Source organism: Jaculus jaculus, chromosome 8 (assembly GCF_020740685.1).
Source record: "Jaculus jaculus isolate mJacJac1 chromosome 8, mJacJac1.mat.Y.cur, whole genome shotgun sequence".
NCBI classification, from domain to species: domain Eukaryota; kingdom Metazoa; phylum Chordata; class Mammalia; order Rodentia; family Dipodidae; genus Jaculus; species Jaculus jaculus.
The window spans coordinates 3117102-3131247 of record NC_059109.1 but is presented as its reverse complement, the minus strand read 5'-3'; positions in this window follow the sequence as shown (position 1 = coordinate 3131247).

Genomic DNA, 14146 nt, shown 5'->3' with positions numbered 1-14146 from the left:
TCCCGTCTCCACCTCTGATGTGCTGAAATTATAGGTGTATACCAGGCCACTAAAATGCCTATTTTAGTTTTCTGAGGTAGGGTTTTGCTCTAGCCCTGGCTGACCTGGAATTTAGTAGTCTCAGGCTGGCCTCAAACTTGTAGCAATCCTACCTCTGCCTCCTGAGTGCTGGGATTCCAGGCGTGCCCCACCATGCCTGGCTGGTTTTTTGTTTGTTTTGTTTTAAGACGACAGGGTCTCTCATGTGGCCCAGGTTGGTTTTGAGCTGGTTGTGTAGCCAGCGCCGGCCTTGCGCTCCTGCTCCTCCTGCCTGTACCCACCAAGTGCTGTGGCCACAGGATGTTCGGCTGCTTTCAAAAAAGTTAAACATCAGCCGATTCAGGCAGAAAATGGGACTGTGCCAGGCATGGTGGGCACACCTTTAATCCCAGCACTCACGAGACAGAAGTAGAAGGATCTCTGTGAGTTTAAGGCTAGCTTGAGACTACATAGTGATTTCCAGGTCAGCCTGGGCTTAGAGTGAGACTGAAAAAAAGAAAACAACGTTAAGCATAGGGGCTGGAGAGATGGCTCAGTAGCTAAGGTGTTTGCCTGCAAAGCCCAATGATAACCGGGTTCAGTTTCCCAGTACCCACATAAAGCCAGATGCACAAGGTGGCACATGCATCTGGAGTTCTTTTGCAGTGGCTAGAGGCCCTGGTGCACCCATTCTCTCTCTCTCTCTCTCTCTCTCTCTCTCTCTCTCTCTCTCTCTCTTTCTGTGTCTACTTGCAAAATAAAATATTAAAGAAAGTTAAACATAAATATACCACGTGGCCCATTAATTCCATTCCTAGGCATGTACTGAATAGACACGAGACTATGTGGTCACGCCATGCATGTCCATGGACAAATTGGCCATTTTGCCTCTTCAGCAGTTAGATACTAGGGGGGGTTCACTTTGGGGATGTCACACCTATGTTGTGCCAGGCAGTCACGAGTCAGCTCTTGTCTCGACCCATGTGTCATTTCCCATGGGTGTCCACCAAGGAGGGGAGTTGCCAGAGGCTGCTCTGTACCAACAGTCGGAGGAGTTTCAGCAGCCACGTCCTTCTCCACTCCTGTCCATGTGGGAAACTGGGTTCTCCTGTGTCCCCAGCACCTCCCCACAGCTCCACCTAAACTACATTTGAACGGTAGGGTATCTTTTCTTTATTGACAACTTCCAGAATTATAGACAATAAGTCACGATAATTCCCTCCTCACCCACCCACACTTTCCACCCCACAGACCCACTCTCTATCATCTCCCCTCCCCCACAATCAGTCTCTCTTTTGTTTTGATGTCATCATCTTTTCCTCCTATTATATGCACTTGTGTAGGTGGTGTCAGACACTGTGAGGTCATGGATATCCAGGCCATTTTGTGTCTGGAAGATTGCATTGTAAGCAGTCCTACCCTTCCTTTGGCTCTTACATTCTTCCTGCCACCTCTTTCACAATGGACCCTGAGCCTTGGGAGGTGTGATAGAGATGTCTCAGTGCTGAGCACTCCTTTGTCACTTCTTAGCACCGTGGTCACTGCCATCTGAAAAAAGACACTTCTCTAACCAAAAGTGAGAGTAGCATTAATATGAGTATAGACATTAAGAGAAGTGCTTACAGGGCAGTTTGGTGAGCATAACATATGCATTTAGCCAGACAGCAGCAGGCGTTACACCCCTAGGGCTCATGACCTCCCCCACCATAGGCTTTTGACTAGGTTTTCAGCACCAGGCATGTATTTCCTCCCGTGGAGCAGGCCAATTAAGAGAGTGGCTGGTTTTCTCCATAACACACGTGCCGCTATTTCAACAATTGGCACATTTGGCCTGGCTGGCCAGTCTTAAGCCTTGCAGTGTCCACTGTTGTTTACCGCTGCTGATGGCTTCTGTCTCCCATAGGGCTGCATGTAGTGTAGCTTTCTCCAGCTTTCTGTCAGCTGGTCTACAGGGAGGAGATTTTCAGCTCAGCTCCAGCAAGAATTCTCAGTGACCTTGCAGCCTAAGCATGTGGAATCTTCAGCAATAGAGTCTTATCATCTATTCCTGGTGGGAAACCAAGAACTTTGGCAATGCCTGTAATGTTTTGGGGGCATCAAGGACCTTCCTGGCCAGCAACTCACTGGAAGGTATCCTATCCCTGACAACAAAATTGTTTTTAGTAACAATCTATGACTTTTGGCTACACCATTTTCCAAAGAAATAGGTTTCCATATGGCTTATTCATAACATCTTATTTTGATTAACCCTTTTCCCACCCTTCCTTTACTCAATCCCTTTCTCTGGCCTCACTTAGGCCATTGCACCCCAGTCATCTGTCCATCTACTTACATACATACAGTACCCTCCCCTAAGCCCTCCCCTCTCCTCCCCCCTTATAGCCCCTTTCTAGCTTACTGGCCTCTGCTACTGATTTTTACCCCAACTCACACACAAGTCTGAACATTTGTAGCCAGGATCCACATGTGCCAGAGAACATGCAGCATTTGCCTTTCCTCACTTAGTATAATCCTTTCCAGATCCATCCATTTACCTGCTAACCCAGGCACTTAATGTCATTTTTGAGCTGTGAGAGTCTTTTCAGACTCAAGTCCATTACCAGATGTGTAATTGACAAATACTTTCACCTATTTTACAAGTTATCTTCTCACTTTTATGGTAGTTTTCTTTGGAACACATGTGTTTGTTTGCTTGTTTTTAATTTTCACAAAATCTGCTTTAGCTGGTTCCATTTTAGTTGCTCAAGCTTTTGGTGTCCTGAGACTGTTGCTTTCTGTCACAGTAACCAATAACTCATACCATCAACTCACAATAAATTCTAAAGCCAGGCACAGTGGCACAGGCATGTCACCCCAGCACTTGGGATACGGAGGCAGGAGGATTAGGAGTCCAAGGCCAGTCTGGATGAGATGGGAACCTCTCTTAAAACAAAGAAGTTTGATTTTGCAATTTGAAAGATGGACCCCCTGACTGGGTATGTGCATTGCTTTTAGACTTCTGTAGGAGGCAAGTAGCATATTGTGGGGACAGTGTATGGTAGAGCAAAGTTGCTATTTAGTGTCTCAGAAATGAGTGAAGAGACTGGGGTTCTACAGACCCCTTGCAGGGAACACCCCCAGTGACTCAAAGATTTCCCTCCAGGCTCCATCTCCAAGAAGCATCCAGCTGGGGAACACACTTTAACACACAGGATGTCCCAGATCCAAACTGTAGCGGCGATCATGAATATGCTCCATGTTTTCTTCCTAGTCTTTTAATCTTAGCTCTTGAATTTAGGTCTTTGATCCACTTTAAAAAATATTTATTTAGGGGCTGGAAAGATGGCTTAGCAGTTAAGGCACTTGCCTGCAAAGCCAAAGGATCCTGGTTCGGCTCTCCAGGACCCACGTAAACCAGATGCACAAGGAGGTACACGCATCTGGAATTCATTTGCAGTGGCTGGAGGCCCTAGCATGCCCATTCTTCCTCTCTCTCTGCCTCTTTCTCCCAAATAAATAAAATTTTAAAAATATTTATTTATTTGAAAGAGTTGGGAGGGAGAAAATGAAAGAATGAGCATGCCAGGGCCTCTAGCCACTGCAAACAAACTTCAGATGCCTGTGTCACTTTATGCATCTGGCTTACATGGGTCCTGGGGAATGAACCTAGGTCCTTAGGCTTCACAGGTAAGCACCTTAACCACTAAGCCAGCTCTCCAGCCCCTGGTCTACTTTGGTTTTCTTTTGTTATTGAGGATTGAACCAGGGCCTCAGGAGTGCAAGGCAAGCGCTCTCTAAACTCTATCCCCAGCCCCAGTCCAACTGTGAGGTCACTTTTGCACATGGTGTGACTGTTTGCTACTTGCTGGAAGTGGTGAGTGGACTCAGCTGTGGGAGAACTGGAGACTGTGGTGGCAGGCAGTGCCACTGTCCTAATGTGTCACATCTGATTCTTTCCTCAGGAGCCACATACAAGCCCAGTGAAGGGGGGACAGCATGTGATGGCTCACTCACTATGTGGGTTGAGAATCTTCCTCTGACTGGGCTTCAGTTTGTTCATCCGAAACACAAGGAGATTGGGTGAGATGCTCCAGCCTCCTCATAGTTCTTTTTTTTTAAATTTTTTTTTGTTCATTTTTATTTATTTATTTGAGAGTGACAGACAGAGAGAGAGAGAGAATGGGCGCTCCAGAGCTTCCAGCCACTGCAAACGAACTCCAGATGCGTGTGCCCCCCCTGTGCATCTGGCTAATGTGGGTCCCGGGGAATCGAGCTTTGAACCAGGGTCCTTAGGCTTCACAGGCAAGTGCTTAACCACTAAGCCATCTCTCCAGCCCATCCTCAAAGTTCTTTATCATGATTCCACTGTCTTCTTAGGCTGCTCAGACTGGAAGCTCTCTAATGATAAATGCACTTGTTTTGAGGCTGGGGAGATGGTTCAACAGTTAAGAGGGCTCACTGCTGAAGCATGAGGGCTTCTCAGGCCAGAGAGCCCCAGGTTAGACTCCCTAGAACCCATGTAAAAAGCTGGGTACGCATGTCTGAAGCTCTAGCCTGTGGTGGGGGAGCAGTGAGGGAGAGACTGGGGATGTTCTGGAGCTCACTGACCAGCTGCGTCTCTGAGTTGAGGAAGAGACCCCATTGCAAGGAGATGGATGAGTGTAAGAGAAGGGTACGGAGGGTCTGCTCTGCCTCCACATGCTTGCGAATAGGGCACAAGCATCTGCATAGACACGTGTACACATTATACATCATACATCCCAGTCACTACACACGCACACGCACATGCACACACACATACACACACAGCTATGACTCACCCAGCCTGAAGTTCCTGATTCAGCTGTTTAGCTCAAACGTCCCAGACACTTGGATCTCATTCTCTGGTGAAATTTGCAAAAGATATTTTTGGGACCAACATAGGGTTGCCAATATTTTATTTTGTCAAATAGGACATTCAAAATAGCAACTTCTGCCACCTGTTACAAGCACTGAATCATGAAAGAAAGGACAATAAAGGACAACACTCTCAAACTGCCTGCGAGCCCCTCATTTCCTGGAAAAGGGTGAGGGGACCACCCATGCTCAGAAATGGTGGCTGCTTCTCCTGGCAGATTCCACCCAGAGCAGCTTGTGAGCCACATGGGAGTGGGTGGTGGCCTCTTGGGCTGGCTGGCTGGCAGGCAGGCGGGCAGGTGGAGCGCAGGGCAGGCTCTGGACAGCAGGCCTCCAAGGCTCGTCCACCTGAGCGGAAGGGCGGGAGGCGGCACCTGCCCGCTGGAGACCGGGCGAGCGCCAGCCTGCTGCAGAGCCACCGCCTCCTGCTGGCCGCGCAGCTAGGTCCTCGCCACACTTCCCAGCTGCCGCCCTCTATTTGAAGTCGTTTCCACCTCCAGCGTGTGCCCCAAGTCTGAGAAGTTGTGGGGGGCAGAGAATGTGGGCCCAGGGAAAAGGGACAGATTCCAGCTGCCACCTGTCATCACAGGTGGGCTTTGCATTTTCATGGATTTTTTTTTTTTTTGTGTGTGGAAAAGAGAAAAAGGTGGAGGTAAAAGCTAGTTGCCCAGAATAATATTATAGGTCTGCTTGGGTCACAGACAACCCTTGGTGTTGGTGGCTCACTCTGCACGTCAAGAGGGAAGCAGTGGTCCAGCCTGTCTCTGGCCACCTGGCTGGAGGAGGCGGCACGTCCCTGAGGGTGGATCCTGGGGCCCAGCCCTACCGGTGTTGGGGGCAGGCCTGATTCCAGCCCAGAGGTGTGCAGGGCAGTCCGGGCTCTGCCTGGCCCTGCTGGTCATCGCTTTTGCTGTGTTCTGGCCGCTGGCGTTTGTCTCTCAGCATGGTGGTGGAAGGGGCCCAGCTTCTTCCAGCGTCAGTGGAACTTCCCTGATCTGTGAGTTTCAGATAAATCCCTTCCTCCCACACACTGTGTCTGGTTTGCAAGTTCACCCCAGCAGCACAGAGCTGGCTACAGCAGAAGTCCATCCCATGTCCCCCCTGGCGCCCATTCTCCCAGGGTCCACATGCTGCCGGGTGGCTGTTCCTTTAAGAAGCATCCCTGCTGCCAGAGGGAGCCAATCAATAAGCAGAGGGCTGAGCCATTAGTCAGGCCAATAAAGAGAGCCTGTGAGGACCTTCCAAGAGTGGGAGCCTCCCGAGGGGCAAGCCGCTTAAAGAGGCATCCTTGCAGCCCGCTGCTGAGGTGGTGGCAAGTGCGGACTCTGCGGACTGACCAGTGCCCGCCACGTGGCTGCTGGCCTATGGCAGATGAGAGTTTGCTAGGAAAGATGAGTGAGTTATCTGACTAATTGGGCTTTTATTTGCATTTTAAATCATGCTCTTTTGCTAAACTAATGGACCCCTATTTATAGATGACTCCAACACAAAGTGACTACTAATTACTACAATTAATATCACGTTAAGGGCTTGCCAGCCAACTTCACAGCAACCCCTGTCGCCTACTCATTTTCAATTAAGGCACATTGACAGGGAGAATACGTGGTTATTAAGAGTGGGCCCTGGGGTGTAATTACTGCTCACAAGGTCATTAAGCTGCTCCCCTGCAGGGCTGGCACCTTGGTGCCTGGGGCTGGGGGCCCAGATCCATGTCCTACCCAGGGGCCATAAAGGCTCAGTGCCCCAGGGTGACCCGGCAGATGGTGAGCCTGGCTCCAAGCTGCCGGAGGAAGAGCAGATGAAGTCAAGACGCTCAGAGAGGCAGAGCCAGGCAGGGAGGCTGGGGGGGCTGGTCCCTCCTTCCTCAAGACAGCTGCTGTAGCAGCCACCAGAAAGATGACAGAGCGGTACCCTCCCTCCGGTACCCTCCCTCCGGCAGGCAGCAGCTCTGAGGCGGACAGTGCGTGAGGAGCAACGAGCAGGGAAGAGAGCTGGGGGGAGACAGCGCTGCCTGTGGGGGGGGGGGCGAGGGCTGGGGAAAAGGAGGTGGGCCTCACTTCAAGGTATGGCCCCTTGTGAGGAGAAGGAAGACTGGGGTGGGGGAGGACCTTAGAAAGTGGGGAGGCCTGGAACAGCTGGCTGGTAGTCCGGGGAGGCAGAAGTAAGCATTTCGAGACACCAGCAAGGGTGATCTTGTCACCAACTGTCACTTGGTTCTTCTGGCTCTTCTGTCATAGCAGGCCACAGCCCCCGCTGCCCAGGGCTGGCTACGTGCTGGTGGCTCTAGGGCCTAAGCAGGGAAAGGCCGGCAACTTAAAGGTACAGGGCCAGGGCCGTGGGGTGGGGACCTACGCAGGAGCAGGCCGGAGCCACCTGGAGCTGACCTGGGCCTGCAGAAGCTCCTCACCTTGAGCTTTGAAGCAGCTACCGTGGAGGAACCTCAAACCTGCAACAGCTACGCCAGGGCTCCCCTGGACATCTGGTTGTGAAACTTGTCTTGGCGCTGTGTCATCCTGGGCCAGTCAGGGCAGTGTGGCCCAGGGCTGCAGCGTAGGCCCTGCCTTTGTGCGTGTGAAGTGTACACTGGCGTCTGCTGAACCGAGCTTGGTGAGAACCGAGAACATAGCTGCTCCTAAGAACGGAGACCAGGTGGGCACCAGGACTTCAGGTGGGGGCTGGCCACCCACTCTCTCTCCTCTGACTGGCCGAGGCAAACCTGCACGGCTGGGCAGACACTCCTGGCCTTGGCCTCCACAGCCCTTCACTCTCTGCAGGCAGGGAGGATACTGGGCCTTGAACACTGGGCTCTGGAGAGCTGGAACAATGAGGGTGACCCCTTGGCACTCCAGAGGACAACTAAGTGGCCATAGGAGTAGGTGAGCATTCGTTGGAAACTGGCGCCAAAGTCGCGGAAGGCAAATATTTGTACCAATATAGCACAGATAAAAGATTTGCTCACTCTCCACAGATAGAGATGCCAGGGGAAATGTGGGCCCTCTCTCATCAGGAGCTTGGGGCTGTATGAGTTGAGCCCAGCTGGAAGACTATGTAAGTCTTCTGGATGACAGCTGTAGAAATATTTTTCAAGTTGGTCAAAGTTCACTGAGTTCTGAAAAGTTTTTTTTTTTAATTTTTTTTTTAATGGTTTGCTTTGTTCCTTGTTTAGCCCTGGATATCAGCTTGGATCAGCAAACTCACTGAGCAGTCATGGGCTAGGACGAGAGAAACCATTTCGACCTAGGAACCATTTTCCATCGGTCCTTCCAGTGGCAAAGCTCTGCTTTGTTAGCTTCCAACTGTCCCCACTCCCAGAAGGCTCTGCCCACCACTGCACTGGCTCTGAACTCACCCTTTGTCCTTGCCCACTACTTCCATTGCCGACTCCCTGGCACCCTTGCCCTTTCCCCATGGCCACTAGTACAATCTTCGCATAGCAGGTCTTCCTCTGTGCTGAGCGGGAAGAGACTGGGGGCTCCTAGCTCTGTAGTCAGGATTAAGATTGTAAGCGCAGAAATAAAAGAGGCTTAAACACCCCATAGCATAGGAATGGCAGGGCCAGGACTTGGGGAATCATGCCTACCTTGTTCTGCCCTTCTCACAGCGTGGCTTCTGCTTCCTGGACAACATGGTGGCCATCAGTCTGCCTGCTTCCCGCTGAGACCTGCTCCACCCCATGGTCTCTGCTGGGAGCACTAGTCACTTCTCAGCCATGACATGACTCTCGTGTCCTCTGATGTGAGAGGAGCAGCCCAGGCTCAGGGCTTCCTTTGCCTCCAGAGCCACCAGAGGTCCCAAGAGGGCAGTGCACATTGGCAGGAGGGCCGTGCCCTTGCTGGGCCCAGCGCGCATGGACGCTGCAGTGGGCTTGCCTCACGGTTAAGGCCCGGGAAGGACTCCGAAGTGGGAGCAACCGGTGTGGCAGGGTTCTGGTTGCAAGCAGCATGCAGAGGGCCCACACCACAGTGGAGCCCACCTCTCTGTGGGAGCCATGCTGAAGGCCAGGAAAGTGGGCAGGGCAGGTGTCAGGTATGCTGAGGGTGGTCTTGTGCTCTCAGCGCTCTGAGGATGGAGAGGCGAGCTTCTGTAACCAGGATAGCAGAATTCATTACCTGTCATCTGCAGAAGCCGACGGGCAGAGACAGGCAGGCAATCTTTAAAACTGCTTTATTCAGAAAGCCAGCAATCTGAGAAGACTGTACATTAATGTCCTAAAAAGCTGTCTTCTCGAAGTTGAAAATTCAGTTGAGGCAACCATTTACACAAGTGTATTTACTAAAGCAAGTATTTATTCTCCAAGCTGATGGGTGGCTCATGCGGGGGTCAGGTGGCTCTTTTTCCTTTCCCAGATCATAGTGGCCTGGGTTTCCTGTTTTAGGAGGTTCATCTGTGGTGCTTCTCTAGAAAAGCCCGCGGGGCGGGGTGCATGTGTGCAGAGGCCAGAGAGGAAGCTGCTGCTCTTCCGCGGTGTCTCCGCTCAGGCCCTCTCTGGTCCTCACGCCTGCGCAGGAAGCGCTCTCACCCACAGAGCCACCCCGCCCCCGCCCAGGGTCAGGTCCCCCCACCTCCCCAGGGCCGAGGACTGGACCCAGGCACGCATTCTCATCCTTCCATTGAGGAAAATGCCAGCCCACGATGCCAGGTCCTGTGGGACTGTGCACTCTTCATTAGCCGCCCGAGCCTGGGCAGCGCCCCGTGTCTTCGCTGTCTGACGTGGTGCAAACCACGGCAGCTTTCAGGCCCCAGAACACAGACAGGCGTTCTGACGAGCAGGTGACAAGCTGCCCTTTTCCTCATCTCTAACTCCTTTCTACCCGGTAAACCTCTACTTCTTGTTATTTTTGTTTGTTTGAGAGAGAGAGAGAGAGAGAGAGAGAGAGAGAGAGAGGCAGATAGAAAGAGAGACGAGAGTGGGTTGCTGGGGCCTTCAGCTTCTGTTAAAGAACTCCAGACGCATGCACCACCTTGTGCAGCTGGCTTACATGGGCCCTTGGGAATCGAACCTAGGTCCTTTGGCTTTAGAGGCAAGCATCTTAGCCGCTAAGCCATCCCTCCAGCCCTACTTCTTGGCTTTTCCATTCATAAATTTCCTCCAGTAAATGCTAAGGCTGGAAGAGCCAGGAGACTGGGAGTTCTCAAGAGACTCAGAATCTGGGAACTGGGGAAGGCAGGGCAGGCTGTGGCTTCCTTGCCTGACCATGGAGTCTCGGTCCCACCAGCAGGAGAGCATTCAGCCCCTCCTGAGACCTGGGCATCTCAGCCAACCCTATGGGAGTGGATGGCTGGGACACAAAGAGGGAGTGGGGGCCCTGCCTCCAGGTGTTCTGTGGACGAGGAGCAGCTGAGGACAGACGGAGGCAGGAAGCCAGGAGCTTCCGTGGAGAGGAGACGAGTGACCGAGGCGAGTGCCACACCAGCGTGTGTGCCACCCCACTTGACAAGAGAGCTGCTGAGCTGGAGGAGTGGGGAGTCTGTCCCAGTCCTCTGCGGCCAACAGGAGGGCTGCCCATCACCAACTTCTGTCACCTGCTTATGTGGCCTGCTTGGGGGTCAGATCTATGGGATGAGGCTAAGGAAAGCACAAAGGCCACAGAGCCCATGTGTGTGCAAACAGGTTGGCAGTTTGGTGGGACCAGCAATATGAAGCTGTGTCAATAGTGTGGGCCTGAATGACAGGTTCACCCATCTGTCTTCCCCATGCCTGCAACCTTACCATCCTCACTCCATTTTCCTTGAGCATTTATGATGTGCTTGGGCATTAGGCTCAGCATCTGAAATGTGATAGCCATGTTTTCCTTCAGAGACCCTATGAGAGACAGGCTGCTACAGTTTGAATACTGGCAGTGTCCCCCAAAGATCCAAGTGTGCAAGGCTGGGAATCCAAGATAGCAGTATTAGGGCACTGTGGTACCTCTAAGAGGCAAGCTAGGGGTGTGTGCTTTCAAAGGGGATCAAGACCTGATGTCTCTCTCTGCTTCCTGGATTCCTGGTTAACTGTTTCCCCCCCACCTCCCACAGGGCTCCATCCCGCTGTGCTGCCCTCCAGAGAGGCCCAAACCACAAGGCTGTCTGATCTTGGACTTCAGCATTCAGATTCATGAGCAAAAATAAACCTGCTTGCTTCCTAAGTCGACCAGGCCAGGCGGCCTGCTGCGCGCCAGCCCTCGTGCTGCCCTCCTTCAGTGAGGACGGAGAGGTCAGGGCTCTGCCCAGGCCCCAGCGGCCAGCAGTAGGGCTGCCAGTCACCCACTGCTGTCACCTGCTCATGTGGCCCGCTCACGGGGTCAGAAACCTTGATAGAATCCATATGGACCAGCGCCACTAACACTATGGGGTGTTAGGAGGAAGGGTGCACCTTAGCTCTTTAACAGCCCCAAACTGTCACCCAGGGGCCAGGCCACTCACCCGGCCCAGCCCCATCCCAGCCGCCCCAATCTCTTCCCTTCCTCCCACAGCACTCTCTGTCTCCAGGGCTGGCATCAGGACTCTGAGGATGGCAGTGACTCTAGACAGCTTTCTTTCACTCTCTGTCGACACCATGCCGGGCTGCTGCCTCCCGCTTCTACTCAGCAGACAGGGGCGCAGGGTACCAGAGTCGCACCTCCACCAAGGGGCACAACTACAGAGTCAGGTTTGTCCTCATTTTTGTGGCTTGTTCCCTTGAACAAAAGAAGAAAATTCTCTCACACATTTGCCCACTATTTGCGGCAGCTGCAGAGCTGGAATTACTCAGGTGTGTGCAGAGTTCAAGGCCAGCCCCTTCAGGATGCTGCACCCAGGGGTGTTGACTTCTTACTCATTTCCAGACCCATAATGAAAAGCCCCATTGGAGCCCACAAGGTGCTTCTGTCTTCCTTCTGGCTCCTGAGCTCTTCCTCTCCCAGCCTCTGAGGTCCTTGCCCCTGGCAAGGTTTTGTCCTTCCCACCTTGGCAGCTGCTGCCAGGGTGGGGAAGGATATTTGATTGCTGTCTTACCCTTAAAGCCTCTCTTTTGTCTCCTTTTCACATTTTTTTCTAGGCCCATGGACTTTTATATGGGTCCTTGGGCCACGTGGATGTATGCACTTCTCCCCCTTTGGTTCTTAGCCTAGCCTCCCCTTGTTATTCCTGCTTCTTTGGTCCACAGACTCTCCCTCACCCTCCTGGCTTCCAAAAAATTACAATAATTTAATATTTCTCCTTCTCAGTCTTGTTTTATCCAGTTATTTGGTTAAAAACAGACATGATCTCAGGTTTAGGGTTAGCATTTGAACCCCTAAAATAACACCCCATCTCAAATGGACCAAGCAGTCTCCTTTAGTGTGGTCTAAGAGCAGTAGGGAGAAAGCAGATGGCAGCTGCCACTGGTAGGGAGAGGGCATGCGGCCGGCGTCGCATAAATGCTTGTTCTTCTCATCTTTCTCCTCCCTGGCATCACAAACATACTTCTATTCTTGGAAATCTAAAATGACTATCTCATTTTATGGCAGCTTAAACAAATGCAAGCATTTCTACTGGTTTTCTTTTTCAGATGTCAGTGGGGCCATGCTTACTTACACAGACATGGTGCTGCAAGACGGGCATCTAGACTTGAGGCAAATGGTAAGTGGTGGGGAGTCGAGCCCATGTAGCTGCCTTCTCCTCAACTCCCGTCATAGCACCATCCTTGCCAACCCCATCCCTGTGCTGATTCTGCTCCTTCAAAAGTGACCCATGTCTCTACTCCATCCTAGGGTCCCCTCTTTCTCTAGATCAGGGTCCTGGCATCTCCCGGTACCCTGTGCCTCAGGCTGCTGGGCCTGGCATGACTTCTACCCTCTTGGCCGCATCCCTAGGTCATCTGCCATCACTGTAATCAAGTCTAGTGCTGAGCTTCTAGCAAGCTGACTGCCTCGATGGCCCCTGTCTGCAAGCTGCTGGGTGGTACCACGGAATCCCGCATTTTACACCCTGGCAGAGCCTCCTATCTTCTAGTTCACAGAGAAAAGAGCAGCCACAAAGCAGAAGCCTTGCCCCTCTGTCCCTGGCTTATGGTCCCCCCATCTTCTCCCTCTGACCCCCTTATCAGTGCCATGTACCCCCCGAGTCTCTGCTTTCTGTATGGGAGAGCCCTCACAAGGTCTGGGCCATCAGAGGTGGTCCTGAAGTCTAAGCCCACCTTCTCATCGCCAGGACTCTCACAGACCCTCTGGGAAGCAGACGGTGAGGTGAGGGCTGCTGACCCCAGGGTCCAGCTGCGTGCCCTCCTCCCTCTCCTGCACTTCTACATAGTTCCCCTTCTCGTCACCCACCTCAGCGGCCTGCCCCTCTCCCGAGGCATCTGCACTCCTGTCACTTCATCTTCTGGTCTCATTCCCTATGCCACAACCAAGCTCTTTGGATGTCCTCTTAATGTGCTGTGCCCTCGCTGTGCCCCTCACGCTCCCGGCAGGCATGCGGTGCCCGCGTGCGAGCACTTGGGTGTCACACGTACACGTAGGCTTTCCGGGCCTGTGGGGCGAGGGCGCCTTGCAAGGTGCCTGCTGTGGGTGCGAGTGCGCCTTGCAAGGTGCCTGCTGTGGGGGCGAGTGCGCCTTGCAAGGTGCCTGCTGTGGGGAGCAGACAAACAAAATGGATTCAGTGTCCTGATCTTACAGGTGAGGAAACTAAAGCAGCCCTTGCCTGGTCTCTTAGGTTTAGGGGTCTGCCCACAACACCTCACATTTCTATTCTAGGCTGCTTTCAGGTCCCTGTCTGTTCCTCAGGCCTGGAAGGGCACTGCCACCCTGGGCTGACCTCAGCTGGTTGAGTCCCCCATCTGTGGGGCCAGCTATAAGCCTTCTTCCTTTGATCCCAACTTATCACTCCTGGGCCAGAATGAAAGCAGATTGAGGTGGTGGAAGAGAAGGAGGGTTTATGAAGAGATATCTTGTAGCATCAACATTCTCAGAACAGGATCAGCACAGCAGCCACCTAGGAGCAGGGCTCAGTGATGCCCCCTCTACTGGAGTCCTCAAGCTCTGTCTCCCTGCCCCCAACTGATGGGAAAGTCCCCCTTGTTTTCTAGATCTAGAACCTCTGGGGTTCAAGGACTGCAGGGCCACGTAGGGAAAGAAACAGCGCCCCTGCCTTGCCTACTCTGTGGGGCCCAGGCAGTTTTCTGCATTCGCCAAGGTTCCCTGAATCATGTGGGAAAATGGCATCCTTTGTCCAGAAGCAGTTCATGTCTGAAGTGGGTAGGAGCATGGTTGATCAATCTGATGCAAAGTCTACACACGAATGAAGATCACCACTCTCT